The following is a 14,089-nucleotide window of genomic DNA, read 5'->3' as shown; positions in this document are numbered from 1 at the left end:
GTAAAACTAGAGGGATTTAATAAAGTAACTCAGTCAGTTTTAAGAGCTAGTCAAAGTTGTTTAAAACTAAAACTTTAAAGCAGTACATTGGATGTCAATTATTTTGTTTACTTATAGGTGTGCGTGTGTGTGTTTGTTGTGGGTATGTTGGTCTTTGTGTCTTTGCCTACTGTACGAGTGCTTTTCTGCATGAAATATATAGAGTCACCATTGTATGTTGCTGCGATAACTAAATTCTCATAAAGCTAGACGACATTTCCAATACTTTTTTATTAGATATTTGACATGCTACATTTATGGTGCATCTTGAATAAAGCCAGTTATTCTTGCTTTATATTGTCACACATAAATACCCATGGGGTAAAAAGCTCAGCAGAATTAGAGGAAACAAAATCTAAACTAAAGTTCAAAACAACAGGAGTCAAACTGAAAGTGTGTATTGTTAGCTTGTGTTTGTTTAGAAACCTTAAAGCAACATTCCATAAGGGTGGATCATGTTTGTCATGTGTTTTCATTAAACAACTGATGACACTCAATAGCCTGGTTTCACAGAATAAGTCAAGATAAATCCTTAGAGTATCTTTTATAAATATGCCTTAGAAAAGAAAGAAAAAAGAAAAGAAAAAAAAAAACATTAGGCTATACAGCTGTGTATCTTGAGACAAAACAATGGCACTGACGTATTTTAAGATATATAATTGCTTTCAGTTAAAGGGATAGTTCACTTTGAAATTAAATTTTGGTATGTTTTAGCTTACCTCAAGGGCATCCAAGATGTAGGTGTCTTTGTTTCCGCAGTAGTTTCAATTTTGATATTTTTAGGTCAAACCGTTCTTGTCTGTCAGTCGTATAATGCAGGTCTATGGTCACTGTCTCAAAGAGCATGCACAGAGTCCAAATTAAACAATTCCCCATTGTAAGTACACATCGATGGCCTAAGACACAAAACGAGCGGTTTGTGTGAGAAAACGAACAGTATTTATATCGTTTTTACCTCTTGTACACTTTCCGGCGCTTGCGCAGACTAAGCCAGAATGCGCGCACACGTCACACACCAGGAAGCGCGCGCGCCCTCAGATCACTTGGACGTGGTTGTGTAGAGGTAAAAACGATATAAATACTGTTCATTTTCTCACACAAACCGCTCGTTTTGTGTCTTAGGCCATCGATGTGTACTTACGATGGGGAATTTTTTAATTTGGACTTCTCTGTGCATGCTCTTTGAGACAGTGACCATAGACCTACATTATATGACTGACAGACAAGAACGGTTTGACCTTAAAATATCAAAATTGAAACTACTGCGGAAACAAAGACATCTACATCTTGGATGCCCTTGATGTAAGCTAAAACATACCAAAATTGTATTTCAAAGTGAACTATCCCTTTAAATCAACTCAAACATGCATTTTAGTCTTGGACTAAACCAGGTGAATATCAGATAGATATGATTAAGTGCAGATATACAGGTAGATAGTGGGAGAAAGATGAGAGCGGGAAAAATTGTTTTTGTATCTATTTTAAAGACTCACAATGGACATGAGGACAAAGTAGCTGAGGGTGCAGTGGGCTGAACTGCTATGTCTTCCTTTAGGCTGGTACTGCCATGGTTATAGCCTAGTGTGTCTGTGGGTGAATATGAACGAATATTTGTCATGTTTTTTTTCTGCGAGGCTCTCCGAGAGTAATTGGATACAACTTTCACCTCCATGCTGTCAAACAGAGTTTGTTTTCAAATAAAATGCCTCGGGCTGTCAGCTTGTATACCCCATACCCATCTTTGAGAGTTTGCATGCAGATATACAGTATTGTGAGTTTGTTTACCTATAACACATAACAGCTTATGCAGAACATGTTTCTCGAAGACCTCACTGATTTGGCATGTATATGTATTTTCAAACTATGGCCTGATCTCCCGCACCTCCTTTCTTCCACAAATGTGCCCACAACAGTTGGATTCAAATCGATATCCTTGCACAGATTTGTATTTCCCTGAAGGATAGTCCCGGTAGGATTTTGGTGATAGGATAGTCCGAAGACCTATAAAATGTCAAGTATTTTAGATTAAACTTCTGACGTTTTTAATACAGAGCAGGACTTTTTCATAAACATTGTAGCACTATGTTACCCCTATTGCTTGTTTTATTTTTTTATACAGTGATGCATAAAACATGGTATTATAAAAGCTGTAACGCTTTGTCCTAGATGTCCTTATGTCTGTAAACCTGTCACTCATTCTCTCTGCTCGACAGAAATCGTCATCTCACAAAAACATGTCCAGGTCGCATTTCACCCCAGAGTAAAACAATATATATATACATTTTAAATGATAATTAAGCACATCCCTAAACACCAATTCCCATTACCATAATATGTTTTGTAATTTGGTCCCACTTTATATTAAGTGGCGTTAAGTACTATGTACTTACATCAAAAAATAAGTACAATGTACTTATTGTGTTCATGTTGTATTGTAAAACACTTTTGCTGCTATTGAGGTGTGACAGGTGTGGTGGATTGGGTAGGTTTAAGGTGTAAGGGAAGGGTCAACTGTGTAATTACAAATGTAATTACATAAATGAATTACATGCAGGATTTTTTTAAATGTAAGTACAATGTAAAAACATGTAGTTACACAATAAGTACATTGTATCAAATTATTAATTTCAATGTAAGTACATGTAAGTACTTAAAGCCACTTAATATAAAGTGGGACCAGTAATTTAAATAAATCATTTTTATTGCTAATTCCTATTATGTTCTAATACCCATTATTCTCAGTGGTGATTATCTTTATAATACAAAAAAAAAATTAAAACACATATTACACAAACTACTGTTCAAAAGTTTGGGGGTTTTTGTTTTCAAAAGAAGATGCCTCTTATGCTCACCAAAGCTGCATTTATTTAATTTAAAATATAGTAAAAACAGTATTATTGGGAAATATTATTGCATTTAAAAATAACAGTTTTAATAGATATTAAAATGGGATGCCAAAGCTAAAGATTAAAGCAACGGCTGTTGAAAAATCCATCTCACATGTTCCTTCAGAAATCATTAATATGCTGACTTGGTGCTCAAGAAACATTTCTTATTATAGTCAATGTTGAAAAAAAAAATAGCTTTCCTGGATTCTTTGATGAATAGAACAATTATTTGTCACAGAGTAAAGACTTAACTGTCATTTGATCAATGTAATGTGTCCTTGCTGAATACATATAGGCCAATTAATTAAAAAAAAAATACTGACCACAAAATTGGCAGTGTACATGTATTTAATAATGTATTTCATATACATTATTAATATAATCTAAATTCATTCATTTACTTACTTGCATTTCATTAATAACAATAAATAATCAATATTTATTGTTACAATAAAATCAATTCTAAAGGGTTCTAAAAACATTGATTCTTTGGTGAAATACAATCTGCAAATGTTCTTGATTGGATGAGATTCTCATGAGAAGGGCATGCCACTATCATTATGGAGGTCATGGCACTGGTTGAACGAGGAAGGAGAGAAAGATGAAAGTCTTTGATCGTTTCACTAAGGCACCACTAGAGAGGGCTGAAGCTCCACTATCATCCATCAGCATTTTCTCAGAAGCCGGCAGGTTATTGCTGAAGCTTTGGAAAAGAGCTTTACAGCTCAGCCTCATGCTGAGAACAGAAGCGACACAGCTGCAGAGTAATTCTATATTTGTGACTCCGTTTTTAATTAAACTGTCAACTAGACGTAAATATTAATAATCCAAACCACGTCGTCTGCATTAAACCTAACATATTTCCTGTTCGGCTTTATCTTCCCAGTGTTTCATTTTGCATTATGTGACTTGTAGCCTTTACTTACTGCTGAACTGCCCACAATAGACCATCCTTTTTGGGTAAGAAAGCAACTTCAAGGAACATAAATGTAAACGTGAATGCAGTGCAAGATCTCAGGAGAGGGAGCGCACTAATGGTCACTATTTCAAAGACTGTTAGTCTGTCTCTATATACCGAATTCTCCGTGCCTGTCTGCATCACCGAGGAGATTTACCAGAGGTCGTAGCTGTGGGAGAAAGAGTTAAGACTTTGAGACCAGGATGCACAAGAATAAGAGAAAATGACTAGATACAAAGGGAAACCTGGCAAACAGGCTGTGAGAGAGAGACAGTGACTTAGCAGTCAAGACTTGTGCTCTTCTGAACCGGGGGAAGGATGGGGTTGTGTCTAGGGGGCGAGGAAAGGAGAGCTGTCACGAAGCGTCTCAGCCAGACTTCGGGTGAATGTAGATGTGTCCTGCTCAAGCAGAGCTTCAGCTTGTCATACCTGGCAACTCAAATGCCAGCTGGAACACTGAGCTGTTCTTGAGCCGCTATGACAAAGGGGTAATGTCTCTGCAGGCCTGTGTTGTGACAGATCTGTGGCTCACTTTTTGCAGGAGGCATGGACTGTGAGAGTGTGTTTTGCTCTAGCCTTCAGGACATCACCTAGACTGAACAGTGCTTGGACTCGACTCCAGTTGCTGGAGTTTTTCTTTTTACTATGAAGGAGTTTTGATTGTTGAAGACTATGTGTTGATTCTGCTGCTTTCAGGAACATGGACATCTTTTTAACAGTGTTTGCAAGGAGTTCCTGTACCGATATTCCTCAGACATTCTGGTTACGGCTTGTTCTGAACCTCTAAACCCAAGTATTACACTTCTGCGATGAATTCAGCCCAAACCGCTCAAATCAATTGGTTGATTTAAAGTTCAAGTTTGATAATCTCTCATTGACCGACATAGATGTTGTTGGTTTTAGATGCAACATTTCATTTAGAAATAGGCCTTAATCTATATAGATAAAACTTTGGCTCTGTTTTGCTGTGGCCTTTTATATCTCATAATTATGCCTTATCTTCATTTTGGATTTTTATTTCATAATCAGGAACATATCATAATTTCAACTTGTTATAATTTTGAGAAGTCACAATATTGGCACATCAACTCACAATTATGAGTTACAAACCAAATTATGATATAGACATAAAACTACAAGTCAAAATTATGAGATAAAAAGCTCAGAATTTAAAAAAAAATTATATTAAATATTACATTTCTGACTGTACACCTCATAATTATGACTTAATATATCATAATATATACTTTTGACTACATATTATTTAAATAAGTTAATAAATTATTATCTTATAAGTTTGACTTTTTTATGTCATAAATGAGAAAAAAAAGTAAATTATGAAATACCAACTCAATAATGAAATAAGAAGTCCACATTGAGTGTCTATGACATATTACACAAATCAATTTCAACTTAATATTCAACCTAAATTTATTTATTTATTTTTTATACATGACAAGCATCTTTGAGGTGGTTTGTCATTGCTGTGTGATTTGGTGTGCAATCCATATAATCTATAGCTTGTATTTCTCTCTTCCATCCTTCTTTTTGGTCTGGCCTCAGCCAGCAGACAGAAATCTGTGGCCAGAATTGTAATTGCCGTGGCAATCAGAGCGACACGGTCAGCCAAGTCAGCTGATTAGAGAACTTCAGTTCGTCTATAGCCTTCGAGGTTTAGCTGTCAAAGAGAGGACACAGATAGAGAGTGACAGACAGGTTGAGTGTCTGTGAGAGAACTTATAGGTTTTCTCTCCTCATATCAGCACACTGGTTATTGAGACGTGAGAAAAACAGGTTGGAAATTTAATTATTTAAAAAAAAAAAAAAAGTTCACCAAGGAATTATTTTAGATCAATGGTAGACATGTTCAAAATGATTCATTTACAGTGTGGCACAACATCCTGCAAAATGTGTTTGTTTTTTTTCTTTTCATTTTCTGTCTGTCAAACATGGAACATATCCGATAAGAAAAGAATGCGTACTGTCATGTCAAACATTTATTATAAATATTATTAAATTTAGCATTCTTTTCATCTCCATTTATTGAAATGTCACTATCAGACAAAAAAATCTGTTGGGTTGACGGCTTATGGTGTTGACAAAATAATCATATTTTACATTGTGTGTGTGTGTGTTCCTAGTAAGCCCTACATTATGGGGGCAAAATGTCCCCACAAATATGGCAATATCCGAAATCCTTGTCCTTGTGAGGACATTTTGAATGAAGAAAACAGCTTATAAATCATACTAAGTGATGTTTTTTAAAAATCTGAAAATGCAGAAAGTTTTCTGTGATGGGTAGATTTAGGGGATAGATTATACAGTTTGTAAAGTATGAAAATCAGTATGTCTATGCAATGTCCTCATAAATTTATGAATTAAAAGCTGTTTTTTTTTGTTTGTTTTTTTACTTTTTATTCATCAAAGAATCCTGAAAAAAATAGCACGCCTTTCACAAAAATATATTATTCAAAATAGAAAACAGTTATTTTAAAATGTTAATAATATTTCACAATATTTCTGTTTTTACTGGATTCTTGATCAAATAAATTCAGCCTTTGTTAGTTAACTGTTGCCAATGGGGCTCAATGTCTCCAGAAACAATGAACAGTCTATGTTGAGTCATTTAAATTCCTTTTTTCAGATTTGAAAAAAAAAATCTTCTGATTGCCCCCCACCTGCTAACACACTGCCTGATGCAACCTGTTGAAAATCTCTCACATGGACTGACTATTAATGAACTATGGCCCCGTAGAGTTCTGGTTGTTTCTGACCTGTTATTTTACATAACCTTCAATGCATACATTACTGCTAGCATAGCAGATAATAGACTCCATAGCCAGACAGTGATCCTCATTTAGGAGTTGGTGCCATTGATTCTAGTATAAGACACATTTGGACACACGTGTGTAGGTTCATGGGCATGCATTGTAACACATAAAAACGTATTAACTGGGATCTCAATAATGGAAAACTCTAAGCAGATCAATTGGAAGTGCAAATTTAAGAGTCTGAACCACTAAGCCGTAATTTTGCAAATTGGTATTGAGCCAAATGGATTCTTTACTAGGGCCTAGTAAAGAAAATTAGTCTTATGTTCCAAAAAATCTTGGACCCCTTGAGCGGCTCAAAATATCTGAAGAAAATGGAAATAATTAGTGGATTAGTGGTCGACCGCTATAATGAATTTTTGATGGTCGATATAGAAGCCAATACCAATGTCAGGGTGGCCGATGGGTGATCGGTATATATAAATATACCAGTTCAGACTCATACCGTCCCATAAGTATATAACTTTCTTTGTTCTGTGGAACACAAACAGAGATTTTTTTTACAAAAATTAATCTATGTCCATAAAATTCAAGTGTATGGGTCACCCAAAGTTGGGGCTTGAAAAACTGTGCAAAACAAACTCGGCATCCATACAGTACATCCCCAGTTGATGAATCAATGTCTTCTGAACCAGGGTTTAACGTTTGGTCAGAAGCGATGGTTTATATTTCAAAAAGTACTTTTCTCACACACATATTGTGTTGCTTCAGGAGACATTGATTCAACTATTTGGATCATATGGATTACCACAATGTTTGTTTTGCGTTCTTGCATTTTTATTTTTGGAATATCCCTTTAAATCAAACATGCAGCAATGAAATTTCTATGCGTTGCATACAAAGTATTTACTAAATTAGAAATAAATAGTCTGAAAATGAATTAAAAATAACATGTGATTGCGGTTAACTGAATATATAGCGCATCATAGTTTGAAGTAAAGGATTCAGCGTCACTAGTGTGTGTCCATTGTCAGCACTCAAGTCCTTTCCACATCCAATTCACACAGACCAACCGTTGCGCACGGAGTTCACTTGTATTTCTGCAGTCTCTGCATTCTCAAAGTTGTCAAAATAAAAGTCTTCTGTAGCGGGACGGTATAATCGAAGTGAGAAACCCTCTAAATGCAGCGGACTACGCCACCCTGTTAAACGGAAATATTAATACTTATAGGCTAATTGCCAACAAAAAGGACACACTGGAACGTGGTTTCAAAAGGAGGGCCTGAGGCATGGATACAAAAGCTTTATTTCACAATAATCAAGCATGAATCTTAAAAGAGTATTAAAAGACTGTGGGACTGGGGCTAGAACATGCAAACATTGAAGACACTAGAAAACATGAAAAAGGAGACTGAGGCTTACCTATGGCAGGTAAACTATTTTAATGAGCACAAGGATCTTATAATCACGAAACTCTTACAAATGAAAAAATATACAATTATGACACTTATTAATTATACAATTACAATTATGAAAATAAAATATTATAAATACAATAAAAAAAATATTGGAAATTAACTAAAGAATGGTAAAATAAAATATTTTAAACAACAAGTATAGCTAGGTATAACTTACATAACTATAAAGTTTGGGTTATTTATTCTCTTAACTCTCAACAGTGAATAAATGATTAAATGGTTTTATTGCGATACCCCCCACCCCCTGCTCTACCTGGTGCTTGTTTGAAATGCTTCCTATTTGCATTTCACAAGTCAAACTCTTTTTCCGCTGAGAAGTTGGTCATCATGGCATTTTTGACAATGAGATACACTCATTGTGACAGGGAGTCATTCTCTTTTGCTTGGATGCACACTAGGGCTGGTCAATATAGTTAAGATATATCGATATATTTTCCAAAGCAATAAAGATTGAGCCTACAGGTATGTAATTTATATAAATCTAGCCTGATGTCACATTAAAATAAATTAAAATAAATAAATTTAACATTGATTAATTTTTTAAAACCCTAAAATATAATACAAATTAAGGTGGTTAACAATTGCAGACAAAGATTGACATTTCAAAATTACTGGTACAGATTTGTGTTGTGACCACATGAACGACTTATTGAGAATTGACACAACAATGTTTGTTTAATGTTGCAGGTTGTGTAGGCTTTACCTGTCCAACATCCTTCTAGCACAGTCTTTGTGGTGTCTCCCTCCAATTTTGCACAACTTTGACACCTGAAAAAAATGCGCATGTAAGTACTTGCCAGAGGTAGTGTTATATGCTTCAGGGTACAAGCGTTGACCAACCTTAAACGTGGATGCCCATTGACCTGCAAGTTTTCCATCACTAACCCTATAAAACTATTCCAGCGGATTGAAAACGCACACCTCCAGACTGAGAAATAGCCTTTTCATTAGAGTGCCCCCCCCTCCATCTGTGTCTGTCTCCATCATTGTCTGGCACAACTGTATTAATTACAACACAGTGATTGCTGATGTAACTAAAAAGTAGCCCAGTACACAATTTACCTCAAGTGTGCATGGACAAATACAATCATCTGTACTGTTTTTTTTTTTTTGTAAGTGTTCTGTTTAGGTTTTAATGCACATCTGAGCTATTTGCATTATTGATGTACTTCCGGATACTTTTTATAATTGCTAATTTTATATTGCCAATCATTTGTATTTTAATGCTGTATTATAAAATGAATTTGGAAGTTTCAAACTTCATCTTATTGTGCTTGTACAATGCCAATATTATTCGACTCTATTAGCTTATGCTCTCTCTGTATGCAACAAGCCATTGTTCAGTCAAATTCAATAATAAAGTTCAAATCAATGATGGACTTTGTTAAAGATGAGAGCTTTAGAGAGGAAAGGCGTTTTTTGTTGTTGTTTTTTTGTACCATTGCTGCCCGGGTCTCTGCACTTTCCAATTGCCTTTCCAGGTATCGGAACTCCTCCTCAGTGGCCAAGATAGACAGGTTGAAGGTGTCTGGTTCCACCCTTTCTCCAATTCTTCGTATTTCTTCTTTTATTTCTAATAGATGCATCAGCACCTTTCTTTGGAATCCTAAATACAACAATTGTGCATTGTGTTACTAATTCAAAAATAAATAAATTGTTTTGTTTGCCACTAGCCACTACCTTTTATTAATTGGAGAAAAAAAAAATTATTCCTTACACTGCACTGTAACTTTTACTCTTCTGTTTTATCTTGTTTCTGTTTAAGTATTTTAAAGTGTTTTTAATTGTTTTCTTATATTGTATTTTTATAGTGCATTGCTGTTGAAATGTGCTATACAAATACACTTGCCATGTTAAAAAGTCTTCTTTTCATATCATAATGATCATAAAGAGCAAAACATATCTGTGGCTTTCATAAAACATTATAAGTTGCACATGTTTCATGTTTACCCCTTTGAATTCAGATAATTGGAGTTTAAGGGCACATGGAAACATGGGGTTACAGTACACGTGCATGTTACCATGTTGCCATGCACAGGCTGTTACCCGCTAAAATGTCACAATTCCAACAACACATGATAACAAATAATTTTGATAAAAAATGAGCACGTAAAAACGAAAACATAGATACTTACAAGACAAAAGTAGGAATGTCTTTGACCTGTTCTCTTTGACCAACAGGTAAGTGAATGCAATGCTCTGTCTCATTTAAAATGTTTCAAAATGGTGGAAATGTTTATCACGCTCGCGTTGCCAGTGGTCATGTCTCAGTAGGGCTGTTGCCATCTAGCGGTTAAGAAATGTAATTGCATTTTTATTTAATTTGAAATGAAAGACAGTCAAATAATATCGTAGATTGTGTATTAATGTTATGTGTGACAGAAAACATGAAGCTGCGTGGGCGAAAAACATGTAAACAATTTTGAGACTATTTTGTCTATGCTAATCGCTGGTCTAAATCAGGGTTATAGCCAAGCCGTTAAACGTAGACCACTGATTGCCTCGATTTCGCCGGGTGGGTTTAAAGCAGACTGCACATAGCCCGTCCAATTCAGAGCTAAATCGTGACTACAGATCGACCATGACATGAAATGACACTTGCACCTATTGCTTGCTGGGTAGTTAGTAGAATGTGTAAAGTGGACCATTGAAATAAAGTTTAACCAATGGGAAATACTGGCTTTGGCAATATATCAGTCGACCAGTGCTGCTTTACTTCTCCACATCCATTCACATGAGCCGCTCTGTGAGCTTACTTTTCATATCATAGAGGCGTTTTTGACCTGTGTCGAGTTGCCCTCAGGCTATAGCATTAGTGGATGATTCAAAGTCTTGAAACATCAGAAAGGTGATTACAAAGTCCAGGGAAGGACAGGAAAGTCTTTTTTCTGCATGCTCGACTTTATGCCAGTGTGCAATCAATGACGGGCCGGCAACAATTGGGCTACAATCATTCTGTGTTTTCCGGCACGGCTTTGATACGGCACACTCTTAAGCGCTCTTTGATGGGACATGGGAGGGAATTGAATTAGCCTTACTCGATGAGGAAGAGAGGCACCTTAGAGCTTTGCCATTCAATAAACTGCTCTCATTTACTTGCTGTGCCTTCTGTTTATCACACTCTCTTTTAACTGGCCTTTTTATTTCACCTTTTGCACTCACAGATGCGGTCTCGGGATGGGAGAGAGGGGTGGAAATAACTTGCAGTCTCAGTCGTGGACTAATATAAGATGCTGTGGGCTGGTTTATCATCAATTATTAGGTGCAAGTCATCATAATTTTATCAGGGTCTCCAGGTGCCACATGCAACTGAGGTATCATTCATGCTATCATATGGGTAATGCTGGCAACCAAATCACGTAGTGCTGGTTCTTTGGCAATACATCATGCCTTGATGCAACTATAAGGTCAGCTTTGAACGTGTGGGGGCCCAGTGTATTGAATGATTGTTGAAAGAAGGAATGAGTGTGATAATCCAGACAGTCATGGCTCACTAAGCAAGATTTATGTGCAGGACAATCTCATATTTGGCTCACCGTGTGAATGCATAAATAATTTCACATATTGAAAGTCACCTTGTCTACATGGTCATACCTTTACATCACTCCAGAAGTGGCATGATAAAATGTATTGATCAAAATCAGTTTATTAAAAATAAAACTTTTGCACAATTTACCAAAAGTTGGATACTTAAAAGGAAAAAATCTAAACACAGAAGTCATTTTTTTTTGTATTTTTTATTTTTTTTTGCATTTTTTTTAGTAACCTTTATTTAACCAGGCAAGTCACAAACAAGTTCTTATTTTCAACAACAACCTGTCAGGAGAATTAAAATCTCCTGAAAGACATAGGCTACTAACATATTACAATACACACACATTCATTTAAAACATTCACAAGCTGTGATAAAAACACTCCCTAACAGTTTTTAAAATGCAGAGATTGAAATAAATGACTCCAATTTCAATGACTTTTGTAGCACATTCCAATCATTTGGCGCAGTGAACCAAGCAAAGCGACCATAGACCGTTCTTTTTTTTTTCTTTTTCTTTTTTTTCTTTCTAGGGATGATCAAACGAATACGATTAGATGATCGGGTTGAATATTACTAACATGTGGTTGCAGCAACTCTTGCAGATATTTGGGTAAACGACCTAACAGGACTTTATAAATAAAAATCCACCAGTGTATTTCCCATCTATATGTAATGAGGTCCAATTTAAAGTGAATACAGTTCACATTTATGCGTTATGTAAGGTGCATAAATAAATCAATAACAATGTGATATAACACATCTAATTGTTCTAAAACTCCTTTACGTGCATTCCTACATCACCATAATCAAATAACGGTAAAATAGTGCCCAACAAGACATTGGCTGATGTAATAAGCGTAGATCTATTTCTATATAAAAAACAAGTCACAAGTCTGAGATATTCACTGTAATGTCCATTCACAAAGTATATTACAGTGTGTGTGTGTGTGTGTGTGTGTGTGTGTGTGTGTGTGTGTGTGTGTGTGTGTGTGTGTGTGTGTGTGTGTGTGTGTGTGTGTGTGATTATATTATATTATATTATATTATATTATATTATATTATATTATATTATATTATATTATATTATATTATATTATATTATATTATTTGATTTGATTTGATACGATTCTATTAAATGCATGAATGTTTTGCCAATCATTATTACATATTGGGGTCTTTAGCGACCCGGATCTAATCTAACATTGAATCAAACATTACTTCATTGTGTATCAATCATTGCCACCTTGAGGAATAAAGGCGAATTGCACTGTTTGAGTCATCAGAGATTCAATTAAAAGATACATTAAAAAATATACTTACACTAGGCCTACACACCTGTGGTCGCTAACGACCCCCTATACACTTTTTTTTTTTTTTACATTGAAAATGATAAAACAGGCATTATTTGTTGTTATATTTTTAATAATGTTATATCTTGTTAATAATGTTTTTAATATTGTTAATAATGAATATTAAATTCTAAAGTTGAAGTCTAACTGTAAAAAAATTAATGAGGGTGGAGGGGGTTGTGAATGGCATCCCGGGTTGATAAAGGGTATGCAAGATATGTGGTTAAGGGTTAAATTACTTTGTACCAATAATGAGTATTTGATATTTCCCTCCTAATTGTAAATCCTATTAGATATAATAAATATGTACCTTTCAGCTTATTCCAAAGTTTTGTGTTACTTTTTTATGTAATATATAAAATGTGGCACACACAGACAAAAAGTATTTATTTATTTATTTATTTATTGCAAGTGTGTCACAATTTGTGAACTTGGATATTGAAGATAAGGGCAATCGGTCATTATTGGCCAAACTTGAAAAATGCAATGTAAGCTTCTCATGCAAGATTTCTCCCAAATTAGACACTATAACCATCTGATCGATCACCAGTGTATTATGGGTGTGACTTAGTGGGATGGACACAGTGGGCTGGTTTGCAGAGGCTGGTCAGGGTTTAGGAAAGCCAGCGAGGTCCTGTGGAAGTAATGAAGATCAATAGGAGTTAGGATGGAAGGGGGCTGTGATCCAGGAACTGTCTCACATTTGCAGGCCAAGGCGTTATCGATCCCACCTGCACTGGCAGTGTCAGATAAAAGGGCTTCTGGCTTCAGCCACCGGGATTATATGAAAATGCAGAGGAAGGGCGCTATGCATGGATCAAAGCTTTTCTTCCCTCTCTTCTACGAGAGCTCCAAGAAAAATCCAAAGGGAGCAAATAGCACTTTGGTAACAGTCTGTGAAAGACTGCTATATCTCAAAAATTTTAAGATATGACACGTCTATGTTTTTGTCAAATATTTTTAGCAAGCTCACAGTCTTTAAACAAGATTAATTCATTCACAAGCTCTCTCTTGCTAGAGAGAGAGAGTTGAGACTTTTTAACAGTTAACACTCAGGAGCCACTGATTGTT

This window comes from Scardinius erythrophthalmus (genome assembly GCF_964197995.2).
Source record: "Scardinius erythrophthalmus genome assembly, chromosome: 10".
NCBI lineage: Eukaryota > Metazoa > Chordata > Actinopteri > Cypriniformes > Leuciscidae > Scardinius > Scardinius erythrophthalmus.
The sequence above is the reverse complement of the archived record's forward strand: the minus strand, read 5'-3'. Positions refer to the sequence as shown.